This window comes from Vulpes vulpes, chromosome 14 (assembly GCF_048418805.1).
Source record: "Vulpes vulpes isolate BD-2025 chromosome 14, VulVul3, whole genome shotgun sequence".
Taxonomy (NCBI): Eukaryota; Metazoa; Chordata; class Mammalia; order Carnivora; family Canidae; genus Vulpes; species Vulpes vulpes.
The window spans coordinates 56,366,053-56,389,244 of NC_132793.1; the positions used below are offsets into that span (position 1 = coordinate 56,366,053).

The 23,192-nt window shown below is 42.5% G+C and overlaps 1 long non-coding RNA gene and 1 pseudogene across 2 annotated transcripts in view; one reads left to right on the top strand and one right to left on the bottom strand.

The window, feature by feature from the left end:
* Nucleotides 1-14,319, top strand: part of LOC140595422 (uncharacterized) — a 29,100-nt gene extending 14,781 nt beyond the window's left edge. Inside the window, exons 3-5 of one of the 2 annotated variants that reach the window (XR_011997011.1) lie at nt 3,042-3,195; nt 5,294-5,500; nt 13,952-14,319. This is a non-coding gene — a long non-coding RNA (uncharacterized lncRNA). The remainder of the gene's footprint in view (nt 1-3,041; nt 3,196-5,293; nt 5,501-13,951) is intronic. The other variant, XR_011997012.1, reaches the window with a different exon arrangement.
* A 5,484-nt stretch (nt 14,320-19,803) lies between these two features.
* LOC112915605 (glyceraldehyde-3-phosphate dehydrogenase pseudogene) lies at nt 19,804-20,855 on the bottom strand (annotated as a pseudogene).
* Nucleotides 20,856-23,192: the final 2,337 nt, after the last annotated feature.

A 23,192-nucleotide genomic window follows, 5' to 3' on the forward strand; every position in this document is an offset into this window, starting at 1 on the left:
AGCAAGGAAACTTCACCCAGAGACCATTCAGCAGACTTTTGTTCACCTAGTTAGCCAGAATTATATAGCATATTCATTTTTAAGCCAATCCCTGGGAAGAACAATGGGATTTTTTTCTTGAAGTTGGTAAACTCTATTAAGACTTAACTTTAGGTCATCTGATGAGAAATGGAAAAAAAAATAGAGTTCTGTGAACCATGATAAATAAGGAAAAGATAGGAGGGCAAATCTGCTAATGTGTAATAATTCTTTCTTTCTTTCTTTCTTTTTTTCTTTCTTTCTTTCTTCTTTCTTTCTTTCTTTTTCTTTCTTTTTTTAAGTGACCACTTTATCTTTAAGGACAGCATTTGGCTTTATTTGATCCTTTATCTCACCTTCTACCTCAGTCCCAGCCCTCTTTCTTCCTGTCATGGTTGACTTGTCTTTGCTGCTGCTGTACTCCCATTCACTGAGCCTTCAGGTTAATACCCCAGCATCTTGAGTTAGAGGAAGGGAGTTACAGCTTTAACGAGTATTTTTAGCTTTGATAGTTAACTAAGAGTCACTTCAGGTTCCCTGATGCATCCTCATCTCAGTGCATGTTGTTTATCATGTTAAATCTGGTGTGAGTTCTTCAGGGAATATGCCTGATTTGAGGAATGTAGAGGCCAAAATAAAAAGAATTGCTTGGGTATTATCAGCATTGAGACCCTCCCATAAGAGTGCTGTTGTCAGGTTATTTGCTTCCCTTTTCTGCCCACCTAGAATCTCAAAACAAGTGCTTAACATTTTCCAAAAAATGATGTTTTTTTTTTTAAAGATTTTATTTATTTATTCATGACAGACACAGAGAGAGAGAGAGAGAGGCAGAGACACAGGCAGAGGAAGAAGCAGGCTCCCTGCAGGGAGCCTGACATGGGACTCAATCCAGGGTCTCCAGGGTCTCCAGGGTCTCCAGGGTCTCCAGGGTCATGCCCTGGGCTGAAGGCGGTGCTAAACCGCTGGGCCACCTGGGCTGCCCAAAAAATGATGTTTGATTTCAAGCAATCACCTCCAACTTCTTCCTTTCCCCCTGGCTAGTTTTAAGATGAAAGAATTGCAGGTATTTTAAAAGCAGACTAGAGAAATTGTGTCAGAGGAAAAGGGGATATTTACTAAATATTTACTTCTCCAATGTCTTTAGAGAAAAGAAACTGGAGATTGTGCAAGAATCAGTTTTCTGAAAATGACAGAAAATGACCTAAACTTTGTACAGATTAAGGAATCGGTTCTTAAAAGCTTAGGCTTCCTTAATGTAAAAAGAAGCAAATCTCGATGGCAAGGGTTCAGGATTATTCGTAAGGTACAGTCAGGGAAATAAAGACCAATTTAGCTGATATTTTTCAAACTTTCATTTGCTATGAGTCTGATTCGGAGTTAGGGACTAGAGATCATAAATGACATTTTAAAAGTCTAAATATACTTCAAATTATGTCTTAACATGCACACCCTATGGTTGTCTCCTTCACTTGCATCCTACCATTCATCCAATCATGGGTTTATTTCCTCTCTGCTGGGAAGTCATTCTTCACCCTTTCCCCATGTACCTTCTGCTCCACTCTACTCATTTGCACAAATCAGATACACACACACAAACCCGCTTCCTCTCTGTGACCTCTAGCTTTATTAATGGCATCACCATTCTCCTAAGTTCCCAGGTCTTGACATTTTAAAAAATCTCTTCTTTCAATTCTCACAAACTGGTTATTGACCAGTTCTCTGGATTCTATTCCAAACTATTTCTTGCTTCAATTTCTCATTTCTTTCCTTTGTTACGTCCTTCATTTCCACCGCTATTCCACTCAGAATTTTGCCATAAACTCTCAGTGGGATTCCATGCCTCTGGTTCATTTCCTCCGATCTATCCCTGACACGTTTACAGCCAGAATGTTCTTTCTGTAGGACAACTCTATTGGCCCTGCACAACTCATGACACTCTGCAGATAACTGAAGATCTTTAGTTGAATGTCTTTGCCTGAAGAATTTAACCCCCCAATATGGCCTTCATATATTTTTCACCAACTACATTTATAACCTCATCTTCTTTTATAATTCTTTCAAGAGTTTTGGTTTCACATCTCTAGACACTACTTTCACCCTCTTTCTCTTTGTTCTCTTACCATTAGTTACTGTTCCCATCAATTTTCACGTCAAGATGCTTCCCATCTTTCAGGGCCTAGTGAAGATGCCACTTCTTCCATGGTGGCTTCTTCTGGGACCTTCTGTCCCTCTTTAATAACCTCTAACTGTTCCCTCCCACCCCCCCACCAAAGAACTTTGTCAGGATTTCTTTTATAGTACTTACCATGGTCTATTTTGAGTTGTAGTTGGTTATGAGTCTGTCTTTTTCATCAGTCTGTTACGGCTTAACACAGAACTTCACAGATAGCTTGGCTGTTGCACTGGATTAGACTTGGGAGCCAGCGCTATATCCTGTTAGCTTATTTAATGCAGAATCCGGTTGGATGTTGTCTTTTACTTCCCATAGAGCCTGGGTATTAGGGCAAGGCTCAATACGCAATTAAAGTCATAATAAAAGTTAAACCCCATTGTGATTTTCTTACGTGCGTAATGAGAAGAACACTTTTACACTCTATTCCTTTTCTTTTCTCTCTTATATGATTTTCTTTACCTCCTCAAGGACCTTTCTCACCTGAGCTCCCTTCAGCACTGTTTTATGATTTCTATCTTGTTCAGTTCATTTTTGCACTTATTTCTATGATTTGGCAGACAGCTTTGACTTTTACTGTCCTAGTGTCATTTTCCCTTCATCTAGTAACAGAAACTGATTTTTTTGGAGGATGATTAGCATTAGGAATATAGCATATGACCTAGTTTGGGTGAATCATATTCTAGCTCCATGGCCACAGTGGTGGGTGTGGGCCTAATTTGATGGGCATCAGTCCAGTGAAACTCCAGCATCGTAAGATGATTTTGATGAGTGGAATGGAAAAGTTCTAGTTTTGATGGGATTGCTAAAGTGATGAGATCTGAAGTGTGGTGCTGTTGTTGATTCTCTCTAGCCCTCCAGGGAGAAATGACCTGAATGAAACCATCACAGAAGAAAGCAAACACAAAAAGATGGGAAGAGACCAAATGCTGAGGAAACCATTTGAGCCCCTGGATCCAGCTTTTGGTTTATGTAAACCAATAAATCTCCATTTTAATCACTCCACTGTAAGCTGGATTTTCTTCTCATGTAGCCAAAAGAGTCCCTACCAGAAATAGGCTTTCTCATCAAGGTTACTTTCTTACTCTGTCTCTTTTTCATTGATCTTATAAAATTCCACCCTCTGTATACACCTAAGCCTTTTATGAAAGAAGTTTTTAAAATGGGTAATAATAGTACCTGTTTTATATGGCTTTTCCAAGGATCAAATAAATGTAAATTGCTTGAAAAGGTGGCTAGCATTTTGTGCCATGTTAATGGTAACTGTTCTCATCTCATGGAGATGTTCTCATCTCTATCATCATCATCATCATCATCATCATCATCATCATGTTTCATGTTACTCATTACAACAATCACATTATACAATTAGAGACTTAAACTGACTGAAATTTTCATTTCTAGACATATTTATTTCCGAATTGACTTTTATTTGGACAGGCTATTACCTCTTGGTTTGCTCTACATTGCTATTTGCCTGAATGACTTTCCATATGTTTGGCAGTGCATTCCATTTTTAAGAATATATGAAGATTGTTCCTATCAACTCTGCTTCTGGGAGATGCGTATCAAAGAACATCACAGAATATCACTTGGGACTATTGCTGGCCCATAATATTTGTACTGTGAATTTGTATATCCATTTAAGGTGTTTGAGAAGAGAATTTCTTTCATTTTGCATATAAAATAAATACATAACAAAAGAAGATCTGATTTCCCAGTGGTAATCTATTAATGGGGATGGGACATTGGTGTCTGGATTTCTAATTTAAGAAATGAATAATTGTTCCTTAAAACATTTCATAAGATCCTCCCCTTAGTACAACATTGTTTTGATTTGGAATTAAGTTCTCTGGGCCCTAGTTTTTGCTCTGACATTAACTGAGTAATTCTGAGCCGATCATGGAATCTCTGTAGACCACAGTTTCCTCCTCTGTAAAATGAAGAGTTTACACTTTACATTTAATGTGCATTCCTACTTGCAAATTCCCTATATTCCTTTCAAAGACGATTTATCACAAACACATTTTGGAATCACTATTACCCACAAGACAGGAGAGCTGCAGAGAGAGGAACTGAAATTCTTCTTTCAAGTATGCAGATGATATCCAATTTGTAAAACTCAGTTGGAAAAAACAGAGAGGAATAGCATGTAAAATGCAAACGAGTTTAGATCAATTTAAAGTGAGAGCTTAAAGGTGACAAGTTCAGTTCATTCTAGTAAAACATAAGCTAATTAAAGTGAGAGCTAAAGCCCAAATTGGGGAAAAGGTGATGAACCTGTACAATCATACAGCACAGCCATTGGGAAACAGGTTTGGAGACTGGGACTGAGGTCACTGAAATGATCATCTTGTGCTAGAGAAAGATGAGAAGAGGCACATTTACTTCTACCAAGAATTCCTGCTGGTGCCTTTCTTTGTCATTGCACACTTTTCCAGAACTGGTAAGGGCTCTGAGACACAGACGGGGATGTTTTTGCTTGAATCTGACTCCCAAGGTGTACCCAAGATATATAATGTGGCAACCATTCTGAGTCAGAGCTCCTATTTCAAAATTAGCTCTTCGACAAACATACACAAAAGATTATCTTTCTTTTGGGTCTGTATTAATTAAATGCAGTCAAGGTGAAATCAATTCCCTCTCAAAGTGACAGGCCTGATGTCTATTAGAAGAGCTCTGACAATTAGCTTGGACCCAGCAATTCAAAGCACTTACTCCCCTATTGAGCTACCTGTAGCCAGCAGTTTAGAAGATGAAGGTTCGTACATAAATACAGATATAGGTACACAGGCACTTAGAGATCTACATTGCTGTGGACTGAATCTTGTCTCCTCAACATTCATATGTTGAAGCTCTAATCCCCAATGTGACTGTACTGGAGAAAGGGACTTTCGAGGGGGTAATTAAGGTTAAATGAGGTCATAAGGGTGGTGCTTTAATCTGAAAGGCTGGTGTCCCTATAAGGAGAGGAAGAGACTCCGGAGATCTCTCTTCTCTTCTTTCCCCTCCCCTCCCCTCCCCTCCCCTCCCCTCCCCTCCCCTCCCCTCCCTCCCCTCCCCTCCTCTCTCCCCTCTCCTCTCTCTCTCTTTTTCTCCACACAGAGAAGATGCCACATGACACCACTCTCAGAAAGCAGCCAGAGTGGGGGCAAGACCGTGGGGGAGCAGGGGCCTCACCCGCCGGCTCCTCACCCCGGCCCACCCCCCACTCCCCGGGGGACCTGCCGCCCTCCCGGACGCCCACCAGCGCACCTGGGGAGCAGGGAGGACACCCCGACGCCACACGGACAGGGGTTCGCCGCTAACGAGGTAGGAGGGCGGGAAAAATGAATAAATGAGAACCAAGCGGGGAGGGGCCCGAGGAGCCGGCGGGGGGCCTCGGGCAGGAGGCCGGGCGGGGGCGGGGGCTTTAACAATCCTCCGGGCTCTCCCCCGACGGAAAAGTGCTCAGCGGGGAAATGGGGGGACCCAGGAGGGGGCGACGCCTCCAGCCCCGGGGTCACCAGGGGAGGAGGGTGGGGGGGAGCGCACCCACCCCGCGGGGTCTCGGTGAAGGGCTGGAGCGCGGCCCCAGGGAGAAGCGGAGGCTCCGGGTGGAGGGGGCTGAGCCCCGATCCCTGGGGGGGCTCCGGGTGGAGGGGGCTGAGCCCGGATCCCTGGGGGGGCTCCAGGTGGAGGGGGCTGAGCCCCGGTCCCTGGGGGGGGCTCCGGGCAGAGGGGGCTGAGCCCGGATCCCTGGGGGGGTCTCCAGGCGGAGGGAGAGGCAGCAGAGGCGCCCCGAGCGGGTCCAGCAGCACAGGGCCCGGATCCCAGGTCGCTTGGGGGCACACAGCGAGGATCCTGCGCTCCCCTGGGAGGGCGGAGGGGGGAGGGTGCGGGATAGGGAGGACCCTGGGGGGGAAAGGCGGGGAGGGCACAGGCCGGGGAGGACCCTCCTCCCACGGGGCGCCCCCACCCTGTGCAGAGCAGCACCCCGGCCCCCCAGCACCTAGGCCAGGGCGTTGCTGGCGGGGAGCTGACCCCGAAGCTGGAGATCCGGCCGCGTGTGGTCGCTCCTCCGTGTTCAAGGGGGGTGCGGGGGGAAGGAGCCCCAGGGCACAGGGCCTCCCGCGTCCACAGCTCACCTGAGCGGCACCCCAGGGGCGGGGCATCTCCCCAGGTGCACACACCTGAGAATCCGCGGCAGCCCCGCCCCCAGAGACCCGCTGGGAGGTCGGGGAGGAGCAAGTTCCCGACCCAGCAGCGCTGAGAAGCTCCAGGACCCAGGAAAAACCAGGGAAACTAGTGTATAGAACTAGAGGGTCCTTTTTTCTTTCCTTTTTCCACTACAACTCCTTTTTATATCAGCCTAAATATTTCCAATATTATTTTTCTTTTCACACCTTAACTACAATATTTTACTGCCTCTTCATTCTTAAGTTTCCTCCTTTTTGACTTTCATATTTCGACAATTACAGGTCCTAGATATATTTTCCACTTCTAGATTCCCTTCAACACAGTCAATTTCATTTTGGGAGATTAGGAGATATGGGATTTTGTTTTGTGTTTGTTTTCTCTGCCTCACTTTGTTCTATGATGGGGGAGTTAATACCTTCTAAAACATGACCAGCAGCACCCAGAACCAGGGGGAACACCGGGCTGGTTCATTCTGTGAGGTTATATTCTCTCTTCCTTCCCATCCTGCTCCCCTCTTTTATCTCCTGTATGTTTTGGTGCTCAGTGGTGGGGCTCTCTACAAGTATTGCGTTTATATAAATTTGGGACTGAGCATCTCCTAACACACAGAACTGAATATACTCAGAACCAAGAGGATCGCCCTCTAGGACCCCTCAGGTAGACTACTCTCTCCCTCCACTACAGCTTCGTTTCCACCATCTCCAGCCCCCGCTTTCTTTCTTCTCTTTTTTCTTTTTTCTTTTCTTCCTCTTTACTTTTTTCTCTTCTTTTTTCTTTTGTTTTCTTTTTTTCTTCTTCTTTGGGATTCTTGACTTTTATTTTTTACTAGTTTGTTTTAAAATTTGTTTTTCACTTTAGTGGTCCTTTTGTTTTACTTTGTTCTGATCTTTGTTTTCATTTTCTGGTCTCTGACCTGGTCAGAATCATCTAGGGTGAAGTTTACTTAGGTCGTGGTTGATATTCTTGATGCAGCCCGCTCATACAGCTACTCTGCACTGAGCAAAATGACTAAAAGGAAAAACTCACTACAAAAGAAAGAAGCAGAAACAGTACTCTCTGCCACAGAGTTACAGAATATGGATTACAATTCAATGTCAGAAAGCCAATTCAAAAGCACAATTATAAAGCTACTGGTGGCTCTGGAAAAAATCATAAAGGCTTCTAGAGACTTCATGACTGCAGAATTTAGATCTAATCAGGCCGAAATTAAAAATCAATTCCATGCAATACAGTCCAAATTGGAGGTCCTAACGATGGGGGTTAATGAAGTGGAAGAAACAATGAGCAACACAGAAAACAAGTTGAAGGCAAGGAAGGAAGCTGAAGAAAAAAGAGAAAAACAATTAAAAGACCATGAGGAAAGGTTAAGGGAAATAAATGACAGCCTCAGAAGGAAGAATCTACATATACTTGGGGTTCCAGAAAATGCCGAGAGGGCTAGAGGGCCAGAAAGCATATTTGAACAAATCACAGCTGAGAACTTCCCTAACTTGGGGAGGGAAATAGGCATCCAGATCCAGGAGATAGAGGTCCCCTCCCCCTAAAATCAATAAAAACCATTTAATACCTCGACATTTAATAGTGAAACTTGCAAATTCCAAAGATAAAGAGAAGATCCTTAAAGCAGCAGGAGACAAGAAATCCCTAACATTTATGGGGAGAAGTATTAGGTTAACAGCAGACCTCTCCACAGAGACCTGGCAGGCCAGAAACGGCTGGCAGGATATATTCAGGGTCCTAAATGAGATGAACATGCATTCAAGAATACTCTATCCAGCAAGGCTGTCATTCAGAATAGAAGGAGAGATAAAGAGCCTCCAGGATAGGCAGAAACAGAGAATATGTGACCACCAAACCAGCTCTGCAAAAAATATTAAGGGGACCCCTGTAAAAGGAAGAGGAAGCCAAAGAAACAATCCACAAAAACAGAGACTGAATAGGTATTATGATGACACTAAATTCATATCTTTCAATAGTTACTCAGATCGTGAATGGGCAAAATGATCCCATCAAAAGACTCAGGGTTTCTGACTGGATAAAAAAGCAAGACCCATCTATTTGCTGTCTACAAGAGACTCATTTTAGATGTAAGGAAACCTTCAGCCTGAAAGTGAATGGGTGGAGAACCATTTATCACTCAAATGGTCCTCAAAAGAAAGCAAGGGTAGTAATCCTCATATTAGATAAATTAAAGTTTATCCCAAACACTGTAGTAAAAGATGAAGGGGGACACTATCATACTTAAAGGGTCTATCCAACAAGAAGACCTAATAATCATGAATATTTATGCCCTTAATGTGGGAACTGCCAAGTATATCAATCAATTAATAACCAAAGTAACAACATAGGTAATAATACCCTAAGTGTAGGAGACTTCAACACGGCACTTTCTGCAAATGACAGATCTTCTAAGCACAACATCACCAAAGAAACAAGGGCCTTAAATGATACACTGGACCAGATGGATTTCACAGATATATACAGAACTTTGCATCCGAAAGCAGCTGAATACACATTCTTCTCAAGTGCACATGGAACTTTCTCCAGAATAGACCACATACAGGGTCACAAATCAGTTTGCAACCAATACCATAAGATTGGGATTGTCCCCTGCATATTTTCAGACCACAATGCTTTAAACTAGAACTCAATCACAAGAAGAAATTTGGAAGAAACTTAAACACATGGAGGTTAAAGAACATCCTACTAAAAAGATGAATGGGTCAATCTGGAAATTAGAGAAGAATTAAAAAGATTCATGGAAATTAATAAAAATGAAGATTCAACCGTTCAAAATCTTTGGGATACAGCAAAAGCAGTCCTAAGAGGGAAATACAATACAAGCATCCCTCAGAAAAATTGGAAAAAAACTCAAATACACAAGGTAACCTTATACCTAAAGGAACTGGAGAAAGAACAGCAAATAAAACCTACACCCAGCAGAAGAAGAGAGTTAGTAAAGATACGAGCAGAGCTCAATAAAATAGAGACCAGAAGAACTGTAGAACAGATCAACAAAACCAGAAATTGGTTCTTTGAAAGAATTAATAAGATATATAAACCATTAGCCAGCCTTATTAAAAAGAAAAAAGACTCAAATTAATAAAATCATGAATGAAAGAGGAGAGATCACAACAAATACCAAGGAAATACAAAGATTTTTAAAACGTATTATGAACATCTACGTGCCAATAAATTAGGTAATCTAGAAGAAATGGACACATTTCTGGGAAACCACAAATTCCCAAAATAGAACAGGAATAAATAGAAAACCTGAACAGGCTGATAACCAGGGAGGAAATTGAAACAGTCATCAAAAACCTCCCAAGACACAAAAGTCCAGGGCCAGATGGCTTCCCAGGGGAATTCTATCAAATGTTTAAAGAAGAAATAATACTTATTCTAAAGCTGTTCTGAAGGATAGAAAGGGAGGGAATACTTCCAAACTCGTTCTATGAGGCCAGCATCACCTTAATTCCAAAGCCAAAGACCCCACCAAAGAGGAGAATTATAGACCAATATCCCTGATGAACATGGATGCAAAAATTTTCAACAAGATACTAGCCAATAGGATCCAAGAGTACATTAAGAAGATTATTCATCATGACCAAGTGGGATTTATCCCTAGGTGCAAAGTTGGTTCAATACTCGTAAAACAATCAACGTGATAGATCACGTCAACAAGAGAAAAATAAGAACCATGTGATCCTCTCAATAGATGCAGAGAAAGCATTTCACAAAACACAGCATCCATTCCTGATCAAAACTCTTCAGAGTGTAGGGATAGAGAGAACATTCCTCAGCATCTTAAAAGCCATCTATGAAGATACCACAGCAAATATCATTCTCAATGGGGAAGCACTGGGACCCTTTCCCCTAAGTTCAGGAACAGGACAGGGATGTCCGCTCTCACCACTGCTATTCAACATAGTTCTGGAAGTCCTAGCCTCAGCAATCAGACAACAAAAAGACATTAAAGGCATTCACATTGGCAAAGAAGAAGTCAAACTCTCCCTCTTCGCAGATGACATGATACTGTACATAGAAAACCCAAAAGCCTCCACCCCAAGATTGCTAGAACTCGTACAGCAATTTGGCAGTCTGGCAGGATACAAAATCGATGCCCAGAAATCAGTGGCATTTCTATACACTCACAATGAGTCTGAAGAAAGAGAAGTTAAGGAGTCAATCCCATTTACAATCACCAAAAGCCTAAGATACCTAGGAATAAACCTAACCAAAGACGCAAAGGATCCATACCATAAAAACTACAGAACACTTCTGAAAGAAATTGAGGAAGACACAAAGAGATGGAAAAACATTCCATGCTCATGGATTGGAATAATAAATATTGTGAAAATGTCAATGTTACCCAGGGCAATTTACACACTCAATGCAATCCCTATCAAAATACCACAGACTTTCTTCACAGATTTGGAACAAATAATCTCAAGATTTGTGTGGAATCAGAAAAGACCCCAAATAGGCAGGGGAATATTAAAAAAGAAAACCAGAGCCGGGGCATCAGAATGCCAGATTTCAGGTTGTACTACAAAGCTGTGGTCGTCAAGACAGTGTGGTACTGGCACAGAAACAGACACATAGATCAGTGGAACAGAATAGAGAATCCAGAAATGGGCCCTCAACTCTATGGTCAACTAATATTCGACAAAGTAGGAAAGACTATCCACTGGAAAAAAGTACGGTCTCTTCAATAAATGGTGCTGGGAAAATTGTACAGCCAGGTGCAGAAGAATGAAACTAGACTGTTCTCTTACACCAGACACAAAGATACACTCAAAATGGATGAAAGATCTAAATGCGAGACAAGAATCCCTCAAAATCTTAGAGGAGAACACAGGCAACATCCTTTTTGAACTTGGCCACAGCAACTTCTTGCAAGACACATTTATGAAGGCAAAAGAAACAAAAGCAAAAATGAACTATTGGGACTTCATCAAAATAAAAAGCTTCTGCACAGTGAGGGAAACAGTCAACAACACTAAAAGACAACCTTCAGAATGGGAGAAGATATTTGCAAATGACCTATCAGATAAAGGGCTGATCTCCAAGATCTATAAAGCACTTATTAAACTAAACACCCAAGAAACAAAAAATCTAATGAAATGGGCAGAAGACATGAACAGAAATTTCAGCAAAGAAGACCTATACATGGCCAACAAGCACATGAGAAAATGCTCCGCATCACTTGCCATCAGGGAAATACAAATCAAAACCACAATGAGATGCCACCTCACCCCAGTGAGAATGGGGGAAATTAACAAGACAGGAAACAACAAATGTTGGAGAGGATGCGGAGAAAATGGAACCCTCTTGCACTGTTGGTGGGAATAGGAACTGGTGCAGCCACTCTGGAAAACTGTGTGGAGGTTCCTCAAAGAGTTAAAAATGGGGCTACTCTGTGACCCAACAATTGCACTGCTGGGGATTTACCCCAAAGATACAGATGCAGTGAAATGGCAGGACACCTGCACCCCAATATTCACAGCAGCAACGTCCACAATAGCCAAACTGTGGAAGGAGCCTCGATGTCCGTTGACAGATGAATAGATAAGGAAGAGGTGGTCTATGTATACAATGGAATATTCCTCAGCCATCAGAAAGGACGAATACCCACCATTTGCTTTGATGTGTTGGAACTGGAGGGTACTATGCTGAGTGAAATAAGTCAATTGGAGAAGGACAATCATTATATGGTTTCACTCATATGGGGAATATAAGAAACTGAAAGGGATTATAAGGGAAAGGAGGGAAAATGAGTGAGAAAAAATCAGAGAGGGTGACAAAACATGAGAGACTCCTAAATCTGTGAAATGGGAGCAAGGGATAGTGAATGGGGAGGCTGGTGGAGGGATGGGGTGACTGGCTGACGGGCACTGAGGAGGGCACCTGATGGGATGAGCCCTGGGTATTATACTATATATTGGCAAATCGAACTCCAATAAAAAAATACATAAAAAATAGAAAGCAGCCACATACAAGCCAGGAAATGAGTTCTTATCAGAAATGAGCACTGCAGGCACCTTGATCTTGCACTTTTGGCCTCCAGAACTGTAGGGATATAAATGTTAGTTAAGCCACCCAGTATGTGGTACCTTCTTATGGCAGCCCAAGCAAACTAATACATTTATAGTTGACCATTGAACAATGTAGGGGTTAGGGTCGTCACCCCAGTGCAGCTGAAAATCCATGTAGCACTTTAGACTCCCCCCCAGATCTAATTACTAATAGCCTATTGTTGACTGGAAGTTTCTAATATCAGACAGTTAACATATAGTTTGTAAGTTATGTGTCCTACATTCTGCATTCTTACAGTAAGGTCAGCTACAGGAGAGGAAATCTTATGAAACAAATCATAAGGATGAAGAAATATATTTACAGTTGTGCATATATTTTATTGAAAAAAAAATCCCCATGTAAGTGGGCCTACACAGTTTAAATCTGTGTTATTCAAGGGTCATCTCTGTCATCTCCATTTGGCTATCTCTCTGGTTGCATTTCCTTATACAACTGAAAACTTTATTCAAGCCATTTTCTTTGCCTATTTTCTTCCACGTTTTTCTACAATTGGCACCTCATGGTTGGGTTTAACTGTGCCCTGATTTTTAATTCTGAAACAAGGAACACAAGTCCCAGAAGAATATCCCATAATTCAATGTGCTGTCACTTTCTTCGGTGCTTCTCAACCTAAGGGCTAACATTTGAATCACCAAAGAGGTTTTACAAACTTTAAAACTTGACACACTTTTTTTTTTGGGGGGGGGGCGGTTATTGGAAGTTTCAGAAGAGAAATGGGATATGCGATGTTTGAACTCAGCTGATGCTGTCTCCCCAGAATGCCTTTTCTTGTTCTTCCTCTAACATCAGGAGAATCACCCACCAGGCTGAATCATTCATAATCTTTGAGGATTTATTATTTGTTACATAAAGAGACGTTCCATCTCTCTAATCAAATTTCTTGAGTTTAGTGTATGGTTTCAATATTCTATTTCTAGAATCTAGCACAGTGCTATAGAAAATAAGTACTAATGTCTTGGGGGTGTGGAACAAACCCATTAGAGTTCTCTTGACACCACCTATTCCAGGACCTGACAGACTTATCCTGGATCAGGGTGGATTGACACACCATGTGCGCTAGAGCAGTGCTCTCTGGACTTGTAGAGTCTATGCTTCTATCACCTCAATTAGCATCTATGGTGTGTTTTTATACCTGCCCTACTACAGTTGAATCTCAACATAGCAGCAGGGACAACTTCTTTAAAAATATCTGCGATGCTCTCCATTTTACTCTCAGTAAAAGCCAAAGTCCTTACATTGTCCTACAAGTAGGGTGACCCTATGTTCCAGTTGGCCTGTGACAACTCCCATTGTACACATGCCATTTTGGTATCATTATTAAACAAATGCATCTTCTTGATTCCATAAGTGTCCCAGATTGTATGATAAGTTCTACAGTCACCCACCTAGAATGTACTGTGTGATCTGGTTCCCTGGAATCTTCTCGCCTCCTCTATTTCTCTTCTCTAGCCGCACTGGCCTCTTACTATTCCTCCCATATGTCAGTCTCTCCTGCTTTAGGGCACCTGTTCTAACTTCTCTCTGCATGGAACACGTCTCCAGGATCTACGTGGCTCACGCTTTTACCTTCTCCAAGTCTGCTCACATCGCTTATCCAAGAGGTCAGCACTGACCACCTGCTTAATACTTGTGGAATGAACAACTGAGTACTGGATATTTTTCTTCAAATTGATCACTGTTTTATCTTAAACACCTCCTTTAAGCTTAATCTTAACAAATTAGTCATTGAAATGTATGATATGTGTTGTATTTTATCCAATATATTAGTAATTGTAATGTGTATATTAAAGTAAATGTATTAAAAGTTGAGTGAAAATAAGAGGAAATGTTCCGTGAAACATCTAAACTGTTCACATGACCACTGTCTGCACTGGATTTTATGAAATAGTGCCTGAAGGTTTCATGAAAACTCTGCTCTACACTACTCTGAGACATGGGCTCTGTGGTTACACTGAAATATCATATGGTCCCCCACCAATATGGAGTAAGTTTCAGTTTATTATTTGTGGTTGAACAAGTCTCCACAGATATTTCTAGCAGGCATATTGCATTTGGCTCAAGAGAGTACATTGTCGTACATGTGCACTTTCAAGTTTATTTTATCACCAGGCTTTATTCTTTCAAAATTCAAGGGTTTTGTTCAAGCTACTAGGTAATTTGATTCTTTTTACTTGCTTGGCACAATCACTAACCCCTTATCTGGCTAGTTATTTTTATTGTTGAATTGGCCAATCAATCTTAATTACATTCAGCTGTCTGACCCAGTCTAAGTTTTTATGCTACTAGGTTCAAAACTGGGAATCTAATCTATGTCTTAAGAAATTAAAATAGCAGATCTGGGAAGTTAGACGCTATGCATTGAATTCTGCTTGGAAGACAAGTGAAGAAAGTAAGGAATGAATAGCTCATGGCATTGAAAAAATGGGAGTGAAGGGCATTGTAGGAAATAAAAGTAATGGAACTGATTTTCACTCATTTGAGTCAATTCCAATTTGAACTTGAATAGGAATTGCCACTTAGAAGGCTAAAATTATCTACAAGTGCATTTTCCCCCTAAACCATGGAAGTAGCTTAGTTTGAGCAGACATTTTGATTGTAACAATAAGAAAGAAATGCCTTCTAAGAAGAGATCTGTCTAAATTTATTAGAAGCACTTCAAAAGAAATCTATGGTCACTGTAAAGGGTTTAAAGAGATAGGCTGTACTAGAAATGGCCAAATCTCTAATATGTTGCTCTTAATGATGATATTTTAAGCACTTTTTTGGTGATTACACAACTATCATTGTAATAGCTAAGTATTGTAACACTGTTGTTGAGGTTAAATAATCATTACAAATTTTATAGAATACAAAGAATCAAATAATAACCCCAGATATTATTCCATTATTTTCAATCACTAGTAATGTACTTTGTATTAGAACAGCAAAACAAATTAAAATCCTTTATCAATAACAAATGAACATATACTCTTCACAGGAGCTACAAAGCTTTGATTAAAAGCCAATCACAAGGGCATAAAATAGTTGAAGTATCTAAGCCACGTTTGAATTCGTTAATTACCTGTATGTCTAGCATTCCTCTTTTTGGAATTCTTCTTTTCCTCCCCGTGCTCCCCCATCCCAGCTGTCACCACATGGTCTCAATTGGAGCTTCCTTTCTTCCCGCCTGACACGGCCTCACTGGCTTTAGTGAGAAGTCAGAACTGCACACTTCCATTGTCCATTTTAGAGAGGTTTTAGACTACGATTGGAGTGAGAAAGAATCGAGAATGGAGGAAAAGAGCTGCTTCTTCTTCTTCTTTTTCTTCTTCTTCTTCTTCTTCTTTTTTTTTTTTTTTGAACTTCTTTCTGAGAGTGAATCTGGAATTATTTGAACCCAGACTCGCTGCCAACATTCAAATCCTCCATAGCATGGAAAGCTCTGCATGCCCCAGGAGAAATTAAGCAGTGACTAACATACAGAAGGGAGCAGAGTTACGAGGACAAGAGTCCTGAAGATGTAGGAGTCCCTTGTTCCAGCTGCTCTTGCCCATTCCTTTGTTATGAATTAATGATGTCTCTATTTCTGCCCTAGTTCAAATTGAGTCTTCTCTTGAAGTCAAGTCCAACAACACACCCTGAACTTCTATCTACAATTATATGAGTGTGTGTGTGTGTGTGTGTGTGTGTAAGTTCCCCTAAGTAGGAACATGATTGACTAACGGTCTGTTTACTTACTTGAATTTTTCAGCAAGATTTTAGTCAATCAAGAAAAAGTGGTTTAAAAGAATCTTTTGTGCAAAAAAAAAAAAAAAATCCAGTATAACAAGGGTGATAACAAAATATTATTTCTTTTATAAGAATGAACTTCCAATCTTTAGTCAATGACCCCCTTATCCAAAGTCTAAAAGTAACAAAATAATTTGAATGATATCTATATGCTTCATAGTAGAATTTGATCTATCTTTCTTTTCACAGAATGATTGGTAGAAAGTTTTCTCCTGTTTCCTATGCTGGGGCCGGAAAATATTCCTCCCAGTTTATATGAATGAAATTCTCATAAATAAGATCAGCAGCAGATCTTGACCCCTCACTTACAGACTTTTATAATAGCTCTTTGAGTGCATCCCCTGTCTTGCATGAAAGCTAGGACTTTTTAATTGTGCAAGTGTATTTTTAATTTGGCCTAATGCACTGGGCTATGTGCCGTGTCCTAGTAGTTAGTGACATGTCCTTGTTAAATGAACAAATGAATAGAAGATTGGCAGAAATCAGACAACTCATTTTTCTCCCCCCCCCCAAATTTAAATTCTCTCATCCTACTGTATGTGTAATTCCTTCTGTAGGAGGCATATTTATTATTCAGTTTATAAATGGTACAAATAGACTTTTTCTGTTTTCTGTGCTCCTCCCTTCTTGCTATGAAAAACAAACAGAAATAAAGGCAGCAAAAAGAAAGAGAGAAATAAAAAAAGAAAAGGAAAAGGCGTGCTCTGCACCGTGGGTTTATTTACAGTCTCTTGGTGAGCTGGAAGGAGACACAACATCGTGGGGTTGATGGATTGGTGAGAGCTAGTGCCAGATGTTGACCACGACAGGTGCATAATAAAAACACCCTTTGTGGTTTTTCCCTGAGAAATCTAAATATATTTGGAAATAAGGAAAACATCTGCTTGGTATTTCTTTCATTGACAGGCTGCTATAGCTTTTTGAACTGTGATTTAAAAAGAAAACACATTGAGGGAGCATTATTTTTGTGACATTGTGAGAGCTTCCTCTAAGCGTTGGTCACAAGCAAAATTCGAGCACACGTTTTGATATCATTTCATTTATTCAGTGGCTCCATTGTTTCTTACATTTCAGTCCATCTGTCTTTTGGTTCACAGCTAAAGTCAAGAATGCTTAAGAAAAATGGACCCACCCTATTTATTAGGACTTGAAGATTGCAAAGTTGTGCTGCAGAGTCACCACATAGTTAGCCTTCCTTTTCCTACAGCCTGGCCTCTGGTTACCATGGTTGAGCCAGCCTGTAGCTCAGTTTTTGGTGGCTAAGTTAAGGATAGGTAGGAAAGCCATATGAAGAGTAATATGCTATATTTGGGATCAGTAGCTTCACCATAACCCTCAATGGTGCTCCCTAGACAAGCACCATGACCTGATATTGAAATGTTGAGTAGTTCCTGTCTCAATCTATGCAGTTTTGAAGACTCTAAGCAAGACTGTATGGAAAGAAGCTAGCAGCAACTTCTCACGGCATATGTACTCAGTTTGTCCAGTGGAACAAATGGATAAATGGAGATCTTTCTCAGAATTCAGAGTGCACAGACCAGTACAGAAGAGTGAGTCGTTGGTCCCTCGTGGCTGGTGATAATGTAGCAGGTGCAGCCTGAAACGGGCTCCTCTCATGGTGAGAGGGCTCCATCGCCCCTTTCCGTTAACCGAGAAAACCCTGATGCTTCTTTCCTATTTTCTGGACAATTAATATTTGTATAACACCCCAAACCCAGGGCTATACTCCCTTCCTTTGGCTTCATCAGAATGTGTTGCACGTGGTCAAGAAAGCCTTGTTTACAACAAATTCTGCTCCACCTTTTAGAGCATGGTGAAATGAGTGCGTGCTAAGGGCTGTGCTAAGTGCTTACTGCTTAATGTTTTAGGTCATTAATTTTTTTTTCTTAAAAACTTTACCTTTTTATTTGAGAGAGGGAGAGAGAGAGGGAACAAGAGCACAAGCAAGGGGAGCAGCAGGCAAAGGGAGAAGGAGAAACAGGCTCCCTGCTGAGCAAGGAGCCCAACGCGGAGCCCAGGATCATGACCTGAGCTGAAGGCAGACTGAGCCACTCAGGTGCCCCAGGCCATTAGTTCTTAAACTGGAGATAATGTGGAAAACTTGGAGGCCTCTCAAAATTAACAGAAGAGAGTGTGACATCGGCAGTACATCTATGAGGTACGGAACAGCTTGTATTGGCCTCCTTGATATTTTTTAATCCTTCCTTTCCTCATATTGGTCTCGGATGCAAAATCATTGTGTTGGCCTCATTGGCCCTCAGCCAGAGATCTTTGAGCTGAAATCTAGGTTTGGGCTTTGTGGATTGTGAATTCTCTGACAAGACGTTCAAAAGTTGGAATGAATGAGTGTGTACACAGTTGAGCATGTTTCTGAAAAGGTTTTTATGGCTTCTAGCAAATCATCAGAAATGCCCCCGCCCCCAAATAGGTTAGAAAACAACTACTTTGGTATTAAAAATTGCTTTTCACTTTTTTTCTGCCTTTAGCAGTAATTTGGTACACTCCCCGCATTCCTTTGTTGCTTTATACTGAGATTGCTCTTAGGAAAGGACTTCGTATTTGTCATCAACACCTTAGTGTCAATTTTAACATGTCTCTTCTCAGGAATAATCTTTTTCTTTGTTTGACTTCTGACTGTGGAACTAAACGTGTTATTGCCTGTTCCGGGACTATCAAGCTTTAGGAAGTGAGAGACGTGGTACTTTTGGGTCGGAAATTCTCCTAGATTGCTTGAAATCATGGAGTCACATTCCAGAAGACCATAGAATGTATAAAAGCCACACTCAAATTCTATTTTTCCTGGGGTGTTGAGAAAGCATCTTGGTGTTGTGAAAAAGGGCTGGTCTTTTTCTAACCAGCTGGCCAGTTTTGGCTTTATTTCCTGGATCCACCACTTACAAATGGTGTGACTGTGGGTAATAAATTTAATCTTTCCGAGCTTTAATATCGCCATCCATAAAATGTCAGCTAACAATACTTCCATTATAGTGCTGCAAGGATTAGTAGTAATTTATGTAGTCTGTTTTATGACTCAGTAGCTGGTTGCTACAATGGATGGAAATAGCACATGGCGAAAACAACATGGTGAGGGAGGTGAAAAGGGTACAATAGTGATAGTAATAAGCTCTAATAAGTGTTTTACATATATTGTCTTAGGACTCAATTAATGCAGTTTTTGGTCCCATTTGACAGATGAGGAACTGAGGGAAAAGCAGCTCAGTAATTTACACAAGGCTCTGCAGGGGCAGTTGGTGGAGCAGATGAAATCAATGAGCAGTCTCCTGAGCCTAATCCTAGCTTCTAGTCCAGACTACCTCCCCAGGTGATGACAACAGTCAAGGTGTGTGGTATACACGTTTGAGAATCTTCAGCTTTGAGATTTCTTTTTGAATTTTTATGTTGCCTAGAAATAGAACTCTATAGAATTTTGTCAATGTGCTCACCATTATCTTATTCACAAGTTTTGCCCTGATATCAAAATAGGATTTTTCCCTTAATGCTTGCTTTTCAGTTTAGTTGTTTTTTTTTTTTGTTTTTTGTTTTTTTTTTTTTGGCTGGGTACAGTATACTTTATTGATGGTACATGACAAGGTAGGGCTCCCCAAGCCCCTCCCCTTCCTCGGGGTCTAGGATGTAAATTGGAGGTCAGGAGATTCTCAGTGTGTTGGGGGATTAAGTTGGGGCAGGGACTCCCAAGCAGCTGAGGGCCTCTCTCTTCCTCTTGTTCTTGCTGGGGCTGGTGGTCCAGGAGGCTCTTACTCCTTGGAGGCCCTGTGGACCATGAGGTCCACCACCCGGTTGCTGTAGCCGAATTCATTGTCATACCAGGAAATGAGCTTGACAAAGTGGTCATTGAGGGCAATGCCAGCCCCGGCGTCGAAGGTGGAAGAGTGGGTGTCACTGTTGAAGTCACAGGAGACAACCTGGTCCTCAGTGTAGCCCAGGATGCCCTTGAGGGGGCCCTCCGATGCCTGCTTCACTACCTTCTTGATGTCATCATATTTGGCAGCTTTCTCCAGGCGGCAGGTCAGATCCACAACTGACACATTGGGGGTGGGGACACGGAAGGCCATGCCAGTGAGCTTCCTGTTCAGCTCAGGGATGACCTTGGTGCCAGTGGAAGCAGGGATGATGTTCTGGGCAGCCCCTTGGCCGTCATGCCACAGCTTCCCAGAGGGGCCGTCCACGATCTTCTGGGTGGCAGTGATGGCATGGACCGTGGTCATGAGGCCCTCCACGATGCCGAAGTGGTCATGGATGACTTTGGCTAGAGGGGCCAAGCAGTTGGTGGTGCAGGGGGCATTGCTGACAATCCTGAGGGAGTTGTCATACTTCTCATGGTTCACGCCCATCACGAACATGGGGGCATCAGCAGAAGGAGCAGAGATGATGACCCTCTTGGCCCCGCCCTTCAAGTGAGCCCAGCCTTCTCCATGGTGGTGAAGACCCCAGTGGACCCCACAACATGCTCAGCACCAGCATCACCCCATTTGATGTTGGCGGGATCTGGCTCCTGGCAGATGGGGATGGGCTTCCCATTGATGCCAAGTCTCCCGTTCTCAGCCTTGACTGTGCCGTGGAATTTGCCGTGGGCAGAATCATACTGGAACATGTACCCCATGTGGTTGAGACCAATGAAGGGGCCACTGCTGGCGACAGTATCCACTTTGCCAGAGTTAAAAGCGGCCCTGGGGGGATCCCTGGGGGGATCCCTGGGTGGCGCAGCGGTTTGGCGCCTGCCTTTGGCCCAGGGCGCGATCCTGGAGACCCGGGATCGAATCCCACGTCGGGCTCCCGGTGCATGGAGCCTGCTTCTCCCTCTGCCTGTGTCTCTGCCTCTCTCTCTCTCTCTCTGACTATCATAAATAAATAAAAAAATTAAAAAAAAAAAAGCGGCCCTGGGGACCAGGCGCCCCAAGTGGCCGAATCCGTTCTCCACGACCTGCACCACCGCGACCCGGGCGCGGCCCTGCACCAGAGGACGGGCTGGCTGCCAACCGCGGAGCCCAGGGCTGCTTTTCAGTTTAGTGAGCAAACAGGGAACCAACTTGTTTGGAGTCTGTTGTTATATTCTAGGCATTGTCCTTAGCTTACTAGCTTTGAAGCGTTGACAGGCTCGATGAAGGAACTTTGCAGGCGTACACAGATGACTGAAATATGAATATGGCAGGAGGTAAAATAGTGGATGTACTGGGATGCTGTGGGACTATACAGAAGGAGGTCTTTGGCCAACCTGGGAAAACAGGGTGCTTCCCAGGGGACTTGACCACAGTAAGTCTTGATAAGCAGGAAAACCCAGCGAGACCCAGGAAGGTGAAGGGGGGATTCCTGTCAGATGGAAGAGCAGGAGCTAAAGCACCGAGGCAGAAAACAGCATGGGGCGTGGGAGGAGAGAATTGCAAGGGAATTGTAAGATGCACAGGATTGCAGGCAGCTGGACTTTGCCGGATGTAGATGGACGCGGGTCGGAGCTGTGACAGGAGCAGACAAAGGGGCTCTGGGCATGCACGGCCACCAGCCCCCTCATGGAGGAGTTTGGGCCGTGGGCTGTCATTTTGTAGATGGTGGGGACTTTGGAAGGGTTTACCAAGAAGCGAAATGGTCAGCTCTCCCCGCAGTTCTCTTGTGGAGCAGAGACAGGGATTGGATTTATCTCCTGGATTTCCTTCTATCAAACAATATCTCTTATGGAAGCTTTGCAATCACTTATTTTTTTTTCCCTTTCTTTTCTCTCTCTGCTTTTCGTTTCTACAATCCAAAGGGGTGATTAGAATTTCATACCCTAGAATGCGGTAACTTATGATAGCTTCTGTCCCTTGGTTCTTTTTTTTCAATCCTCCCTCCTTATGTTTAATCTGATTCAGACTTCTATTTTACAGTAATGTCTGAGTGGGCCTCCTTCTCCGTCTAGCCCCCGGAGAACTGGCTTATGTAAACTTAGGGGTCCTGGGCTTTACCAGATATTCTGTTGGATTTCTCCCCAAGGTGAAATAAGAATCCACAAATCCCAAATCTCAAAATTATATTGTTTGCAGTAACGCCTAGAAAAAAATGAAACCAAAGAACTTGGGAGAGTAATGTGTGGAGATGAGAGAGGGAAACTGCTCTTCATAAATAGAAAGCCTATGCTCCCTGGAGCCGAGAGGCTGAAGTGGGCCAATTTATACATAAAGCTCATAGTCAGCTTCTCAGTTGTCTTAGTTATACACGGGGCACATAGGGAAACTCATCCCCCTTGCACGGTTCAACTCTGCATGGCGAAGCACTGATTCTCAAGGGTCGGGGCAGGATGAAGGGCACCATGAAGGCCACTGACACCTCCCCATTGAGAGTTACTGCCAAAGTGAGTTTTACAATTGCTGGTAAGAATGTGTCACGTCCCTTGGGTGCCTGTGAGTTGAGAACCACTGTAGGCATCCTCCAGTGGTGTACGCTGTGGCGTGCAGGGAAACCCACCAGAAACCAGGCATGATTCTGTGAAGTTGGCAGCCATGTTTCTCCCAGTTCCCCACTGTCAGCTGTGTTTTCTTTTGTGACAAAGGAGTGACTTATAGTAAGTCATAAATCAAAGGCTGTTCTCTCACTTTCACTAGTGTCTAGAAGGCAAGGACCATGTCTTATTTATCTCACTCTTCCCACCACCTCTCACAGGGCCTGGTACAGAACAATCGCCCGGCAAATGTACTGCAAAATGAATAAGAAATGATCTTGGGAGGGTGGTGAGCAAAAAAGACAAAGATTGTGTAAACTTCTAATTATTTAAAACACTGCATTTTTCTACCCAAATGTTTGAATTGGGCCTTTTATACATTAAGCATGTGGCTTATTTGGTAATTATTATTCTGTTACCTCACACTTAGAAAACCTAGCATTATGAATGAAACTAATTTGAGGTCTCTCAGCAACTGTTGATTTTCAAATACTTTTTTCTTCCCTACAACAAATAATACTCTTTTGG